Raw genomic sequence first — 17,708 nt, forward strand, 5'->3', positions numbered from 1 at the left:
CATAATGAGGGCCATAATGTCCATCCTGACAAGCAAGACAGGCCAAAGATAAGCCGAATTAATAAGGCAATTTGGTGACACTTTTATATTTTTAGAAAAATACAAATAATTAAATTTAGCAATAGGTGTAATTTTGGAGAAAGTCTCTGAAGTCATCAAACAGGAGTGCATCCAGGAAAGACTCCACATCGGCAGGTGTCAGATTGATCACAGGATTGGCAGAAGTGTCCACAGAGCAGAAGTGCGCAGAAGCGTAATTCGCAGAAGGGACTGTGAAGGCAGCACCATCCATTGTGCCAGATGCCACTAGAGCCAAGTAATCCACTAGCGGTGGCCTATAAGTGACCTCGCGAATCAACCACCGTCTCATGGGGGGGGCATGGCCGTAAATTAATCGTCATCTGGAACATTAACAGTTCCTTGTCCACAGGAGACACTGGTTGTATTGCAAGACACACCAGCGATGTACACTCGAAAAGGCACCAGCCACAATGAAAGACGAATTTCACACACCAAGGTACTGGACGGAATGACAATTACTAATCATGCTCCAGTTCTTCCAGCAATGGAGCACCAAAGTACTGCATCATGCGATCACAACACAGCTGGGCTGGGGGTAGCTCCATCACTCTGCTTAGCTGAGAAAGCACAACCACTGCATATTAGGAAAAGCAGTATCAAATCTCCGCCAATCAGCACCAAAGTTATAGGAAATCCACCAAACACACTCTAAAAGAGTGAATGGCTTGCTGAAGGGATGACTTCGAAGACAGTCTGGAAGGTGGAAACAAATCTAGACCCGACAGCCCTAAAAAAGTGTACAATTCCAGCAGTGCTCGAGGTGTTGAATATTCTGCAGACCAGCTCTCCAGAGTGCTTGGGGAAGTTGGTATTTAAAAGTGTTAAACTTGGCATCCTTTGCGTGGTCTCCATGAACTTTTTGCCTCTGCTTCCCAGGTTGTTGATGTGTGCTGGACCCTGTTTTTGCCATTTTTTATGCTCTAGGCACTTTACCACTGCTAACCAGTGCTAAAGTGCAACTGCTCCTATGTAAAATGTATGTGTAAATTGGCTTACCCATGATTGGCATATTTGATTTACTAGTAAGTCCGTAGTGAAGTGCAGTAGAGCTGCCTCGGGCCTGTAAATCAAACGGTACTAGTGAGCCTGCAGCACTGGTTGTGCCGCCCACATAAGTAGCCCTGTAAACATGGCTCAGACCTGCCATTGCAGTGTCTGGGTGTGCAGTTTTAAACTGCCAATTCCACTGGCACTTGCCAGGCCTAAACCTTCCCTTTTTATACATGGAAGGAAACCCTAAGGTAGGACCTAAGTAGTCCCATGGGCAGGGTGCAATTTATGATATAGGTGGGACATGTACTGTTGTGTGTTACATGTTCTAACAGTGAAATACTGCTAAATTCAGTCTTCACTGTTGCAAGGCCTATCTCTCTCATAGGTTAACATGGGTGCTGCCTTTAAATAACTTTAAAGTGCAGATTCCCTTTGATAGCAGATAGAAATGTGGAGTTTAGAGTCTCTGAACTCACAATTTAAAAATACATCTTTTAGTGGAGTTGGGTTTTAGATATTTTGAAAATGCCACTTTTAGAAAATAGGCATTTTTTGCTTAAACCATTCTGTGACTGCCTGTTTCTCTTTCTGGGTCAGTTTGACAGTTGGGCTGTTTGCACCTCTCTTCTCGACAGTGATACAAAGGGAGCTGGGTGTAGCCTGCACATCCTGATGAGCAATCTATGCAAGGAGGGGAGGGAGGTGGGTCACTTACACCTGAAAGCGCTGTTCCTGCCCTCACACAATGCAGTCTCCAACCCCCCTGATGTGTGTCAGAGGCCTGGCCTGGGCAAGGCAGGATCTTGTGAACAACAGAGACTTTCCTTTGAAGTAGGCCTACTTCAACGCCAGAAAGGGGTAGAAGTATTGGACTCCAACGCCCTGAAAATTAGATCCCTTCTGGAGCTATGGAAAGGAGAAGAGCTGAAGAGTTGAGGAGAAGTGCTGCCCCTGCCTGTGACTGTGCTTTGTTGGGCTACCCTGCAGTTGCTGCTTCTGCCTGTGAAAGGGGACAAAGACTGGACATTGTTGTGCATTCCTGCTTGTGAAGAATCTCCAAGGGTTTGACTTGAGTTTGCCTCCTGTTTTGAAGTCTCTGGGCCATCAAAGTCTTCCTCTGCTAACATCTGGACTCTCTGCTGAGACTCCTGCCCTGACAAGTGGTGTCCTATCCTGTCCCTGGGCCCTTGAAAGGTGAAGTTGGCACACAAGAGCTGAAAATCCACGCTCAGAATGCCTTTCGGGGAAATTTCAGACGCACCATCTGCAGTGTGGATGATAAAAGACGCGATGCTGGCTTTGTGGCTAAAATCGAAGCTTTGCCTGCATCACGGCTGGGAGATCAACGCTGAAGAAATGAAACGCAACACCCACTTGCCGCTGCTGATAAGGACACAAACCCCACGCAGCGCGGTTTTCTAACGCCTTGCAACAGGATTTTCCAAGCATTGTCCCTGGGCGTCAAAGTCAACCCAACTCTGTGCGGATCCGAAGTGGCCTTCCCCAAAAATCAACACATCACTCTTTTGCGAGAGAGAAGAAACAACGCATCGCCGACCCGACCGGAGAAGAAAACAATGACTGCCTCCCTTGCAAAGAAGGAATCAACGCATCACTGCCTTTTTTGACAGATGCTCGCCCGTGCATCTTTATTTTGGGCACTAACCAGATATTTTGTGTAACAACAGCATTCTCACTGTTTTCTAAGAATTAAGGGGGTCATTATGACCCCGGCGGTCGGTATAATAGTGGAGGTATTACTGCCAACAGGCTGGTGGTACATACCTCCACTGTTATGACATTGGCAGTTTGGACAAAGCCAAACCGCCAAGTTATTACACTGACCGCCACAGCGGTAACAGCTGCCCATGGCATTTTGACCCCACCCACCGCAATGGTTTCAGTGGTTTCTGTACTGCCACAGTGGTATGCACTATCAGTGCCAGGGAATTCCTTCCCTGGCACTGATAGGGGTCTCCCCCACCCCTGCCCCTTCCCCCTCCCCAGGTCCTCCCCCATGCTCCACCTTCCCCTCCCAACCCCCCCCACATATACACACATACAGACACATACATACACACCCATACACACATGCATAAACACATTCACCCACGCATGCATTCATTCATACACACTCACAGCAACACTCACGAACATACATCCAGGCACACACGCACTCACACGACACAACACGCACGTACACACACACACACATGCACACACGCATTACACATGCATGCACGCATTCAAGCACAGTCACCCACACATGCACACAACACACCCCACCCTCCTCTCCTATCGGTGAACCAGACTTACCTTCTTGCAGGGGGTCCTCCGGCAGGAGACAGGATGCAGTGCTGTGCCAACAGCAACGTTCACCAGCAAAACACTGCCAGGCCGTAGGCGGTGTTTTGCTGAAGTGGCGCTGCTGCTGGCAGCAGTGCCACCTTACCGCCGTCCACCACCATGACCGTAGTCGGAATTCCGCCAGCCTTCTGGCCGAATTCCAGCTACGGTCATAATGCCATGGACGGTCGGTAGCCACAGCGACAGTATATTAGTGGCCGTCGTCGTGACGGTAGGCGGCATTTGCTGTCAATGTTATAATGAGGGCCTAAGACTTTTATTCTTTTTAAAATTCATAGCTTGACTTGTGTATGTTGGATTTTTGACGTTCTGGTCTCGTTTGATTTAGATAAATATTACCTATTTTTCTAAACTGGTGTGGTGTCCGCCACAATGCCCAAAGTCAGAGGAATTACCTCACTTCCACCTGTCCCTCCACACAGGACAGGCGGTCGCCATTTCAGGGGGGTTGAACAGGCCTATCGATAATTGCTGCATCACAGGATAAAGAGGCACATACTTTGAAATGTACACTGTCCCAATACATAATTGCACTATGTGGACTTCTGTTGTAGTATAGTTGCATACTCACTCTTTGTGTCCCTTAGATACCTACCCCTGCGGAAGAATAGGAGACGGAGACATACCCCCGTGTACAGACCCCTAGTGGACTTAGCTACACTGGAGGATAGGCACATTATACTCACCTATAGACTGGACAAGGCCACAATCACAGAACTGTGTGCCCAGTTAGATCCTGACCTGATCTCGGCTATCCGTCATCCGACTGGGATCCCCCCTCATGTGCAAGTTCTATCAGTGCTCCATTTCTGGCAACTGGTTCTTTCCAAGTGACAGTGGGCTTGGCAGCAGGAATGTCACAGCCAATGTTCTCAATCGTGCTGGCAATCAAACTGGCAAGAGTTTTGTCTGCCCCAGTAAAACACATGTGCAGCTACATTGCTTCCCCCTGGGTGGAAGATTTTCCACTGTGAAGGCCGGATTCTATGCAATGAGACATATCCCCAATATGATTGGTGCGATTGACGGAACACATACTGCGTTTGCCCCCGCCAGAAACAGGTGTACAGGAATCGTAAAAGTTTCCACTCCATGAATGTGCAGATAGTGTGCCTGACGGACCAGTAAATCTCCCACGTCAGTGCTAAATATCCTAAGTCGGTGCATGATGTCTTTGTCCGGAGGAATAGCAGCATCCCAAATGTGATGGCCCAACTACAGAGGCACAGGGTGCGGCTTATAGGTGAGCCTTGGTCCCCACGCAGTGTATGTTAGTGTATGGTTCCGATGTTAACCTGATAGGATAGTGTGTGGCTAAATGTTATCCCTCAATACGTGCAGGTGACTCTGGCTACCCAAACATATTGTGGCTGCTGACACCTGTGAGGAATGCCAGGACAAGGGTTGAAGAACGTTATAATGAGGCACATGGGTGAGCCAGAAGGATCATTGAGAGGACCTTCGGCCTCCTGAAGGCCAGGTTCAGGTGGATCCCTGTGCTACTCACCCGAGAAGGTCTTCCAGATAGTAGTGGCATGCTGCATGTTGCACAACCTGGCCCTCAGACGCCATGTACCTTTTCTGCAGGAGGAGGAGACTGGAGATGCCCCTGCGGCAGCAGTGGACCCTGAGGACAGTGAGGATGAGGAGGCAGAGGATGAGGATGTGGACAACATAACATTAGTGATCTGTCAGTACTTCCAATGACACAAAGTTGGTGTGCTGTTGCCTCCCTCATGATGTTGGCCATGTCTGTCAGCACCCCTGTTATGGAGATCAGTGTGTTATTGATGGCCTGCAAGTCCTCCCTGATCCCCTGATACTGCAGCCGCCTGTTCTGCACGTTGTCTAGGATCTGGCCCATCGTATCCTGGTAATGTTGGTATGCTCCCATGATCTCAGAGAGTGCCTCCTGGAGAGCCGGTTCCCTGCTCCTGTCCTCCCCCTGGTGCACAGCAGTCCTCCCAGTGTCCCTGTTGGCCTGTGCCTCTGTCCCCTGAACGGTGTAGCCACTGCCACTGACCCCAGGTCCCTGATTGTCTTGGGGGCGAGGTGTGGCCTGGGGTCCCTGTACAGGTGGGCACACTGCTGATTGACGTGTCCTCGGCACAGAGGTTTGAGTACGTTGGGTGGGTGCTGTGGTGTTGGTTCCTGATGGGGGAGGCTCTGTGGTGGTCTGTGATTGTGCTTGGGTGACTGGCTTTCCAGTGATCCCTGATGGGCCAGGTAGGTCCTCTAGATCCAGAAGTCCAGAGTTACTGTCATCACTGGGGGCTTCTTCTGTTGGGGGACTGGGTAGTGGTGGCACCTCCTCTCCACTGACATTGGCTGGGGTACCTGTGGGGATGTAAACGATGTATTATGCTTCAAGTGTATGACATTAGTATGGTTGGTGTTGCCCTGCCACCTTTGTTTGTGTATGGTGATGTATTGTGGGATTGTTAGTTTCCCTATGCTGTGCATGCTTTAGTGATGGGTGTCCATGCATTGGTATGGCATGCAGGGCTTGGCATTGGGATTAGTGAGATGTGTAGGTGCAGTGTGTGTGATGGAGTGGGGTGTGGGAGTGAGGGTGTGGGTGTGAGATGGCATGCAGTTATTGGGGGGATGATAGGTAGTAAATATTGACTTAACAGTGTCCAGTTCTCCAGCAACTCCAGTGGGTCCCTCAGGATGCAGTATTGCCAGTACCTGCTCCTCCCATGGTGTGAGCTGTGGGGGAGGAGGTTGGGTCCACTGCCAGTCCTCTGTATGGCGAGGTGGTGCATTGCTGCAATGGAACGTACCTTCCCCCATAGGTCATTCCACCTCTTCCTGGTGTTGTTCCTTGTTGTTGGGTGTTGTACCATGGCGTTGACCCTGTCCACGATTCTCCACCATAGCTCCATCTTCCTTGCTGTGGATATCTGCTGTACCTGTGCTCTAAAGAGCTGTGGCTCTACCCTGACAATTTCCTCCACCATGACCCTTACCTCCTCCTCAGAGAAACGGGAGTGCCCTTGTGGTGCCATGGGTTTTGTGTGATGTGTGTTGGTAAGGGTGTGTTGGGTGATGTGGTAGGGTGTGTCATGTGGAGTGTGTGAGGGGTGTATGGGTGTAAGTGATGTGTGTGTCTAATTGTCTCTGTGCTCTTCTTCTCAGTCTCCTGGTGGAAATTGTTGTTCGTAAGTGGTTATGGGTAATGTGGTTGTGTGTTTTATAGTGGTGTGGGTGTGGTGTGTGTATGTGTGTTTTTCATATTGGCCAATGTGGTGTTCTTTTGTATGTGGGAATCCATTTTGAGCAAGGCGGTATGTACCACCAATGGTTTACCACTGTTGAATGTCCACTGTGGTGAGTCGTGGGTCATAATGTGATGGGCGTTGTTTTGTTGGCGTAATGGTATGGGTTTTGGGACCGCCACTTTATCACTGACCTTTGGTCTGGCAGATTTGTGTATGTGCTTGTATTCTGTCAGATTGGTGTGTTTGTCATAATATGGTGAAAGGCTATCCGCCACTGCATCGGTATGTTGGTTGCCGTCAGCGTGGCTGTAGACGGCATTTACCACCAGTGTCATAATGAGGGCCATAATGTCCATCCTGACAAGCAAGACAGGCCAAAGATAAGCCGAATTAATAAGGCAATTTGGTGACACTTTTATATTTTTAGAAAAATACAAATAATTAAATTTAGCAATAGGTGTAATTTTGGAGAAAGTCTCTGAAGTCATCAAACAGGAGTGCATCCAGGAAAGACTCCACATCGGCAGGTGTCAGATTGATCACAGGATTGGCAGAAGTGTCCACAGAGCAGAAGTGCGCAGAAGCGTAATTCGCAGAAGGGACTGTGAAGGCAGCACCATCCATTGTGCCAGATGCCACTAGAGCCAAGTAATCCACTAGCGGTGGCCTATAAGTGACCTCGCGAATCAACCACCGTCTCATGGGGGGGGCATGGCCGTAAATTAATCGTCATCTGGAACATTAACAGTTCCTTGTCCACAGGAGACACTGGTTGTATTGCAAGACACACCAGCGATGTACACTCGAAAAGGCACCAGCCACAATGAAAGACGAATTTCACACACCAAGGTACTGGACGGAATGACAATTACTAATCATGCTCCAGTTCTTCCAGCAATGGAGCACCAAAGTACTGCATCATGCGATCACAACACAGCTGGGCTGGGGGTAGCTCCATCACTCTGCTTAGCTGAGAAAGCACAACCACTGCATATTAGGAAAAGCAGTATCAAATCTCCGCCAATCAGCACCAAAGTTATAGGAAATCCACCAAACACACTCTAAAAGAGTGAATGGCTTGCTGAAGGGATGACTTCGAAGACAGTCTGGAAGGTGGAAACAAATCTAGACCCGACAGCCCTAAAAAAGTGTACAATTCCAGCAGTGCTCGAGGTGTTGAATATTCTGCAGACCAGCTCTCCAGAGTGCTTGGGGAAGTTGGTATTTAAAAGTGTTAAACTTGGCATCCTTTGCGTGGTCTCCATGAACTTTTTGCCTCTGCTTCCCAGGTTGTTGATGTGTGCTGGACCCTGTTTTTGCCATTTTTTATGCTCTAGGCACTTTACCACTGCTAACCAGTGCTAAAGTGCAACTGCTCCTATGTAAAATGTATGTGTAAATTGGCTTACCCATGATTGGCATATTTGATTTACTAGTAAGTCCGTAGTGAAGTGCAGTAGAGCTGCCTCGGGCCTGTAAATCAAACGGTACTAGTGAGCCTGCAGCACTGGTTGTGCCGCCCACATAAGTAGCCCTGTAAACATGGCTCAGACCTGCCATTGCAGTGTCTGGGTGTGCAGTTTTAAACTGCCAATTCCACTGGCACTTGCCAGGCCTAAACCTTCCCTTTTTATACATGGAAGGAAACCCTAAGGTAGGACCTAAGTAGTCCCATGGGCAGGGTGCAATTTATGATATAGGTGGGACATGTACTGTTGTGTGTTACATGTTCTAACAGTGAAATACTGCTAAATTCAGTCTTCACTGTTGCAAGGCCTATCTCTCTCATAGGTTAACATGGGTGCTGCCTTTAAATAACTTTAAAGTGCTGATTCCCTTTGATAGCAGATAGAAATGTGGAGTTTAGAGTCTCTGAACTCACAATTTAAAAATACATCTTTTAGTGGAGTTGGGTTTTAGATATTTTGAAAATGCCACTTTTAGAAAATAGGCATTTTTTGCTTAAACCATTCTGTGACTGCCTGTTTCTCTTTCTGGGTCAGTTTGACAGTTGGGCTGTTTGCACCTCTCTTCTCGACAGTGATACAAAGGGAGCTGGGTGTAGCCTGCACATCCTGATGAGCAATCTATGCAAGGAGGGGAGGGAGGTGGGTCACTTACACCTGAAAGCGCTGTTCCTGCCCTCACACAATGCAGTCTCCAACCCCCCTGATGTGTGTCAGAGGCCTGGCCTGGGCAAGGCAGGATCTTGTGAACAACAGAGACTTTCCTTTGAAGTAGGCCTACTTCAACGCCAGAAAGGGGTAGAAGTATTGGACTCCAACGCCCTGAAAATTAGATCCCTTCTGGAGCTATGGAAAGGAGAAGAGCTGAAGAGTTGAGGAGAAGTGCTGCCCCTGCCTGTGACTGTGCTTTGTTGGGCTACCCTGCAGTTGCTGCTTCTGCCTGTGAAAGGGGACAAAGACTGGACGTTGTTGTGCATTCCTGCTTGTGAAGAATCTCCAAGGGTTTGACTTGAGTTTGCCTCCTGTTTTGAAGTCTCTGGGCCATCAAAGTCTTCCTCTGCTAACATCTGGACTCTCTGCTGAGACTCCTGCCCTGACAAGTGGTGTCCTATCCAGTCCCTGGGCCCTTGAAAGGTGAAGTTGGCACACAAGAGCTGAAAATCCACGCTCAGAATGCCTTTCGGGGAAATTTCAGACGCACCATCTGCAGTGTGGATGATAAAAGACGCGATGCTGGCTTTGTGGCTAAAATCGAAGCTTTGCCTGCATCACGGCTGGGAGATCAACGCTGAAGAAATGAAACGCAACACCCACTTGCCGCTGCTGATAAGGACACAAACCCCACGCAGCGCGGTTTTCTAACGCCTTGCAACAGGATTTTCCAAGCATTGTCCCTGGGCGTCAAAGTCAACCCAACTCTGTGCGGATCCGAAGTGGCCTTCCCCAAAAATCAACACATCACTCTTTTGCGAGAGAGAAGAAACAACGCATCGCCGACCCGACCGGAGAAGAAAACAATGACTGCCTCCCTTGCAAAGAAGGAATCAACGCATCACTGCCTTTTTTGACAGATGCTCGCCCGTGCATCTTTATTTTGGGCACTAACCAGATATTTTGTGTAACAACAGCATTCTCACTGTTTTCTAAGAATTAAGGGGGTCATTATGACCCCGGCGGTCGGTATAATAGTGGAGGTATTACTGCCAACAGGCTGGTGGTACATACCTCCACTGTTATGACATTGGCAGTTTGGACAAAGCCAAACCGCCAAGTTATTACACTGACCGCCACAGCGGTAACAGCTGCCCATGGCATTTTGACCCCACCCACCGCAATGGTTTCAGTGGTTTCTGTACTGCCACAGTGGTATGCACTATCAGTGCCAGGGAATTCCTTCCCTGGCACTGATAGGGGTCTCCCCCACCCCTGCCCCTTCCCCCTCCCCAGGTCCTCCCCCATGCTCCACCTTCCCCTCCCAACCCCCCCCACATATACACACATACAGACACATACATACACACCCATACACACATGCATAAACACATTCACCCACGCATGCATTCATTCATACACACTCACAGCAACACTCACGAACATACATCCAGGCACACACGCACTCACACGACACAACACGCACGTACACACACACACACATGCACACACGCATTACACATGCATGCACGCATTCAAGCACAGTCACCCACACATGCACACAACACACCCCACCCTCCTCTCCTATCGGTGAACCAGACTTACCTTCTTGCAGGGGGTCCTCCGGCAGGAGACAGGATGCAGTGCTGTGCCAACAGCAACGTTCACCAGCAAAACACTGCCAGGCCGTAGGCGGTGTTTTGCTGAAGTGGCGCTGCTGCTGGCAGCAGTGCCACCTTACCGCCGTCCACCACCATGACCGTAGTCGGAATTCCGCCAGCCTTCTGGCCGAATTCCAGCTACGGTCATAATGCCATGGACGGTCGGTAGCCACAGCGACAGTATATTAGTGGCCGTCGTCGTGACGGTAGGCGGCATTTGCTGTCAATGTTATAATGAGGGCCTAAGACTTTTATTCTTTTTAAAATTCATAGCTTGACTTGTGTATGTTGGATTTTTGACGTTCTGGTCTCGTTTGATTTAGATAAATATTACCTATTTTTCTAAACTGGTGTGGTGTCCATTTTATAGTGTTTATTCTGTATTTCTGTGTGTGTTGGTACAAATACTTTACACATTACTTCTGAAGTTAAGCCTATCTGTTTGTGCCAATCTACCAAGGGGGTGAGCGGGGGTTAACTAAGGGTGATTCTCCTTTACCCTGACTAGAGTGAGGGTCCTTGCTTGGACAGGGGGTAACCTGAATGCCAACAAAAGACCCCATTTCTAACAGATTGCATCTCTGCTGATGATCTAACTATCTGGGGATTGTACGCGTCCTTTGTTGATGTCAATGGCACCTTGTTTTTCGTACAGTAGTGCCTTTAGTCTGCTCAAAATTTACATTAGCAGTATCAATGTGGGGCCACATGTCCGCTGCTCTTATCTGTTGTGTGGAGGGGAATAAAACATGGCTGCAACAAGTTACAATTTGAGTAACTGAAATTGCATAGGCAATTCTGGGACTCATTCCGCAGCAGCTCTGATCGCTTAGAATCACATAACTTCATTTCAAAAGCATATGAAATGCTGGATGAATCAAAGGGACAAGAATACTCATAGTCTCTCGTATCTGCCCACAGCAACATGTTTCAAACATTTTTGGAATTGAAAGGTAGAAACTGGCAGATAAAAAATGCCATGTATTAAGCATACAGTTGATGGTGTCTCTGCTACAGTGAAAGGCAGCTCTTCTAACTTTTCAGTGTTAAGCATGGTGTAACGAGCTTCTTTTTAGCTGTATCTGTTGTTCCCTGGACAAATTAAATGCAGCAAACAATTCACTACTCTTTATATGCTTCTATGAGACACAGATATTCTTCAGAATCTGAAATGTCCAACCCAACTGCATTAGGAAATGCAGTTGATTTTACCCATATTGTAAAAGGGACATGTCATTCTGATTGATGTCAATCGCAGATGACACAATATTATTAACTATGTATATTCTGTTGGACAGAATGTTCATGCCATTGTCAACAACAACTAAAGCCCTTTCCATATTTTCCTTATGTATATGCCTTAAACGTGCAGTCACCTCCATTTGAGAAAACGTCCAGATCTCATTGTATATGGCATTCAGGAATCGTTGAGAGCTTGGTTTTCTTGGACCTAGCAAGAAATCCTGCAAATCTATTTCCTCTGACAGGAGACTAAGATGTTCTTTAACAGCTGCTAAGGTGTTAGTGCGTAACCATTGTTGGCACAGTTTTCCCACACAGTATGTAGTAATTATACCAGAGTGTTGACCCGAGCCATAGTGGTGTTTGGCAGAATATGCATGGCAACTTCAGCTACGTTTTGTGGATGGATACATTTTGGCAACTATAATCAATATCTAATGTACATGCTATGAACATTATAGGTGCAATTATAATGTACATGTAATGAATATTATAGGTCCATTTCACTGCTGAAAATGTTATATGGGAAACAATTCTCATGATCTGATAGATGATAGACATAGGGGGTCATTCCGACCCTGGCGGTCATGGACCGCCAGGGCCGGGGACTGCAGATGCACCGCCAACAGGCTGGCGGTGCATCCAGGCCAATTCTGACCGCGGCGGTAAAGCCGCGGTCAGAAAAGGGAAACCGGCGGTTTCCCGCCGGTTTTCTCCTGGCCTGAGGAATCCTCCATGGCGGCGCTGCAGGCAGCGCCGCCATGGGGATTCCGACCTCCTTCCCGCCAGCCTGGTTCTGGCGGTTTTGACCGCCAGAACCTGGCTGGCGGGAACGGGTGTCATGGGGCCCCTGCAGTGCCCATGCCATTGGCATGGGCACTGCAGGGGCCCCCTAGCAGGGCCCCACAAAGATTTTCAGTGTCTGCATAGCAGACACTGAAAATCGCGACGGGTGCAACTGCACCCGTCGCACCCTTTCCACTCGGAGCCGGCATCCTCGTGGAAGGGGGTTTCCCGCTGGGCGGGCGGGCGGCCTTCTGGCGGTCGCCCGCCCGCCCAGCGGGAAACTCAGAATTACCGCGGCGGTCTTTTGACCGCGCGGCGGTATTCTGACGGCGGGACTTTGGCGGGCGGCCTCCGCCGCCCGCTAAAGTCAGAATGACCCCCATAGTGATTTGTCTTGTCTTTTTGATATGATGAATTTGCATTAATTGAATAATGTAATAATTATTTTTCAATTATTTAATATTTGTGGTGTATTTATTTTGTTTTTGTATAAATGTTTCTAATATTTAATTTTTTATCCCCACAACTCTGTGGCATAGTAGAATATTTAGTCAGGGGGATAAACTGACTTCTGTGGGTGAGTCCCCAGGACCACTTCTCAGTTATCCCATACTAACCCCAAACCTACGAAACGCCCCTTTCACACAGGTATGCGTGAAAGAGGGCCATATTTACAAGGCTATGAAAAGCCATGTAAGGTGGCTTTGCGTGGACTTGTAAATATGGGCCGGCAAAATTGACGCACCATTGGTGCAGTGTGCCACTAGAGCTTTGGAACTGAGGCCCCAAGAGTGAAATAATAGGTATCAAGGAAACCTATCTATTTCTGAAATGGTCACTAGATATGGAGTTTAGAAACAGTGGTTATCTGCACATCTCTGAATTTAGGGGTACATATACTAACGTGAATTCAGGAGCATTTCTCAAATTGACTTCTTTCTTGCACACTGTTTTACATTTGGAAGGTGAAAATGCAGAGAAAGACAATTGGTAATTACACTTGTTCTGCTATTCTGTGTTCCTCCAAGTCTCCTGATAAAAATGGTACCTCACTTGTGTGGGTAGGCCTAGTGCCCCTGACAGGAAACAGCACAAAACGCAACAAGGACACATCATATATTTCCACTGAAAACTGACCTGTTTTTTGCAATGTGCCTAGTTGTGGATTTTGGGCTCTAGTACAGCGGGTGACCAGGGAAACCTAGTAAACCTGTACATCTTTGAAAACTAGACAACTGGGGAATCCATGATGGGGTGACTTGTGTGCCTCTTTCCAGGTTCTGTTACCCAGAATCCCTAGCAAACATCAAAATTTCTCTAAAAAGCACATTTTCCTCACATTCTTGTGATGCAAAGTTCTGGAATCAGAGGGGAGCCACAAACTACCATCCACCCAGCATTCCCCCAAGTCTCACAATAAAAATGGTATTTCACTTGTGTGGCTAGGTCTAGTGCCTTCGTCAGGAAATGGCCAAACGCAACATGGACCCATTACCTTTTTCCACTGAAAACGAACTTGTTTTTTCCAATGTGCCTAGCTGTGGATCATGGGCCCTAGCACAGCTGGCACCTAGGGAAACATAGCAAACATGTACATTTTTGTAAAATAGACATCTAAGGGAATCCAGGGTGGAGTTGCTTTTGTGCCTCTTACAACATTTTTCTCCACAGAATCTCTTGCAAACCTCAAAATGTGTCTAACAATACAAATTTTCTTCATATTTCTGTGATGCAAAGTTCTGGAATGTGAGGGGAGCCGCAAACATCCTTCCATGCAGCATTTCCCCAAGTCATCTGATAAACATAGGGGGTCATTCTGACCCCGGCGGTCCGAGACCGCCGGGGCCAGGGTCGGCGGGAGCACCGCCGACAGACCGGCGGTGCCCGCGGCATTCTCCCGCCGGTTTCCCGCTGCCCTGCAGAATCCTCCATGGCGGCGGAGCGCACTCCGCCGCCATGGGGATTCTGACACCCCCTACCGCCATCCTGCGCCAGGAACAGGATGGCGGTAGGGGGTGCCGCGAGGCCCCTGGGGGCCCCTGCAGTGCCCATTCCAATGGCATGGGCACTGCAGGGGCCCCCGTAAGAGGGCCCCACAAAGTATTTCAGTGTCTGCTATGCAGACACTGAAATACGCGACGGGTGCCACTGCACCCGTCGCACCTTCCCACTACGGCGGCTCAATTCTGAGCCGGCGTCCTCGTGGGAAGGTTGATTTGCCCTGGGCTGGCGGGCGGCCTTTTGGCGGCCGCCCGCCAGCCCAGGGCAAATCCCAAAATACCCTCAGCGGTCTTTCGACCGCGGAGCGGTATTTTGGTGGGGGAACTTCGGCGGGCGGCCTCCGCCGCCCGCCGAAGTTAGAATCACCCTCATAGTGTTGGACCTGGCCCTTTTTACAGCATCATCCCCAAACTTCTGTGCGCTTTATCAGTGCTGATCAGTGCTAAAGTGCATCTGCTCTCCCTTCTTAATTTAGTATGATTGGCTTACACATAATTGGCACATTTAATTTACCTATAAGTCCCTTCTACAGTGGTATCCCTATACCCAGGGCCTGTAAATTAAATTCTACTATGTGGCCTGCAGTGCAGCTTGCACCACCCACAGAAGTGGTCTTTTAAACCTGTCTTAGGCCTGCTACCGCAGGGCCTGCATGCTCAGTTTAGTGCCACAGGGTCTTGGCACCTAAATGTACTTGCCTAAAACTCCCCTTTTAATACATATAAGTCACCCCTAAGGTAGGCCGTAACTAGCCTATGAGAAAGGTACTGTGTGGGGAAAAGACAGGACATGTGCCTGGTTGTGTGGCCTGTCCTGGTAGTTACAAACAACCTATTTGGATTCTCACTGCTGTGGGTGCTGCCTCTCTCATAGGATTGCATTGGAAATCCCATAACTTATTTCTAAGTGGTATTGTCTGATCTATGAGGGTTGGCTTAGGCATGTTTGGTATGGTTGTAATGGTACTGAGAAATGCTACTTGCTGATGTAGGTGGATTTTTTATTACCATTATAGAAATGCCACTTTTAGAAAGTGGGCATTTCCCTGTGCTTATGATTCTGGTGCTTACCTCCAGTCCACTTCTGGGCCAGAGTGACAGCTGGGCTTTGTGTATAACTTTCAGACAACCTGTACACAGGGAGGGTGTCACAGAGGTGCATCTGCCTATTGAATGGTCTTTCTGGGCTGGGAGAGGGAGAGGCGGGGCACACCTGCATTTGTAAAGGCTGTGCCCTGGCCTCACACAAAGGGCTTGTTTACGCCGCACTGATGTCTGGTGCCAGTGCTGGAGGAGAAAGGGGGCACTCCTTGAACCAGGTAGTACTGGTTGGAACCCCTTCTCCCCCTTTTGTGGAGGCTGCACAAAATTAGTATAAGTACAAGGGGTCTTCCCCCACAGTTTTAGACACTAATGGACTACTGAACTAGGCACTGGATGCTGCTGGAAGGACTCGCCAGGAACCGCCTTGGGACTGCTGCTGTTGTGCTGACCTGTGACCTGTTAGGTCACTGAGAGGGACTGCCACTGCTTCTTAACCTTTGTGCTGGCCTGCATGCTTGGGCCCTGCAGCCCTGTGTCCCTTTGCTGTCTCCAGGGCTGTATGGTGTTCCTTCTGTTCCTTTGCATTTCCCATTATTCAAGGCGCAGGAAACGTGCCTGAACATTTATTTTCCTAGCGCAAGGGAAGTGCTGGAGTCCCGGGAGTGATGTGTTCCCTTTGTGCTGGCCGATCAGCAGTGTTACCACCTGACTTCTTGAAAGTGCCTTGAGAGCGTTGTGTCTGATTTCCCTGAGCGTGGAGAGAGTGTTAGTGCGTCACAATAAAATCCAATTGCATTCTGCTAAATGGACCTCCAGCTCTCCCAATGTTGCTCAAATTCACCACTGTCCCTTTCCCCGCTTTCATCTGTTGACAGATGATACACCTATGGCAAATCACTTCTGCAGCTTCTCTGAACTTCGGGTTAAACCAGTCAATTTTTAACAACCTGATCATGGCATCCCTCCCAATATGTGCTTGACCATGGTAAAACCTTGCAAATTGTGACAAAAGACTGTTCGGTAAGACCATTTTCCCTTCATCTGAAACCCACAAGTCATCTGGCCTTTGTACGCATTGCATCCTAACCCAAGAACGCTTCTCATGTTTGCTGCCACGTCCCTGCAACAATCTCAACTCGTCTAACGTATCAATTTCTGTTTCAGGCAACAATTCCCATTGATCCTTAAACGATATACAGTTCAATGCGCAAAATCTTGCGACTTGATCCGCATATCCATTTCCCATTGAAACAAAGTCTTGTGACTTCAGGTGTGCACTGCATTTCACGTCTGCAATTTCATGAGGTAACTGAACAGCGTGCAACAAGTCCTTAATTCTCTCACCATTTTTCACTGGCGAACCAGAGGATGTCAAGAAACCCCTCTGGGACCATAGTTGGCCAAAATCATGGACAATTCTGAATCCTTATCGGCTATCAGTATAGATAGTCACTCTCAGCTGGGCAGAAGCATCGCAAGCTCTAGTAAGAGCGACCAATTCAGCTACTTGAGCAGAATATACTCCTTGAAGCCAAGACGCTTTCAGGATATCAGAAATTGTGCATACAGCATATCCGGCTCTCAGCACTCCTAGTGAGTCTCTCAAACATGAGCCATCGACAAAGATAATTTGGTTATTTTCTTCCAATTGGGTATCTTTAATATCAGACCTCGGTTTGGTGCACATTTCTGTTACCTCAAGACAATCATGTTCTACATCTTCTACATCTTCAACCTCTGTGTTTTCACTTGGAAGCAAAGTTGCCGGGTTCAACACTGTACATCTTTTCAACGTCACATTTGGTGACCCCAATATAATGGTTTCATATTTAGTCAGTCTTGCATTTGTCATGTGCTGCATTTTAGTACGGGTCAACAGGATTTCAACTGAGTGAGGGGCCATCACTGTTAGAGGATGTCCCATTACTATGCCTTCACACTGTGGGGCATATTTATACTCCGTTTGCGCTGACTGTGCGTCAAAACATTTGACGCACAATCAGCGCAAACGTTGCCCCATATTTAAACTCTGACGCCCGAGCCTGCGGACGTCGAAAATCCGCCGTGTGCGTCATTTTTTGGATGCGGCAACCCGCCCTGCGTTAATGATATGCAGGGTAGGCGTTCCCGTCCAAAAAACGACGCAAACGGCCGTGCGTCGTATTTATGCTTCCGGGCAAAAATGACTCTCGG

Source organism: Pleurodeles waltl, chromosome 4_2, assembly GCF_031143425.1.
Source record: "Pleurodeles waltl isolate 20211129_DDA chromosome 4_2, aPleWal1.hap1.20221129, whole genome shotgun sequence".
NCBI lineage: Eukaryota > Metazoa > Chordata > Amphibia > Caudata > Salamandridae > Pleurodeles > Pleurodeles waltl.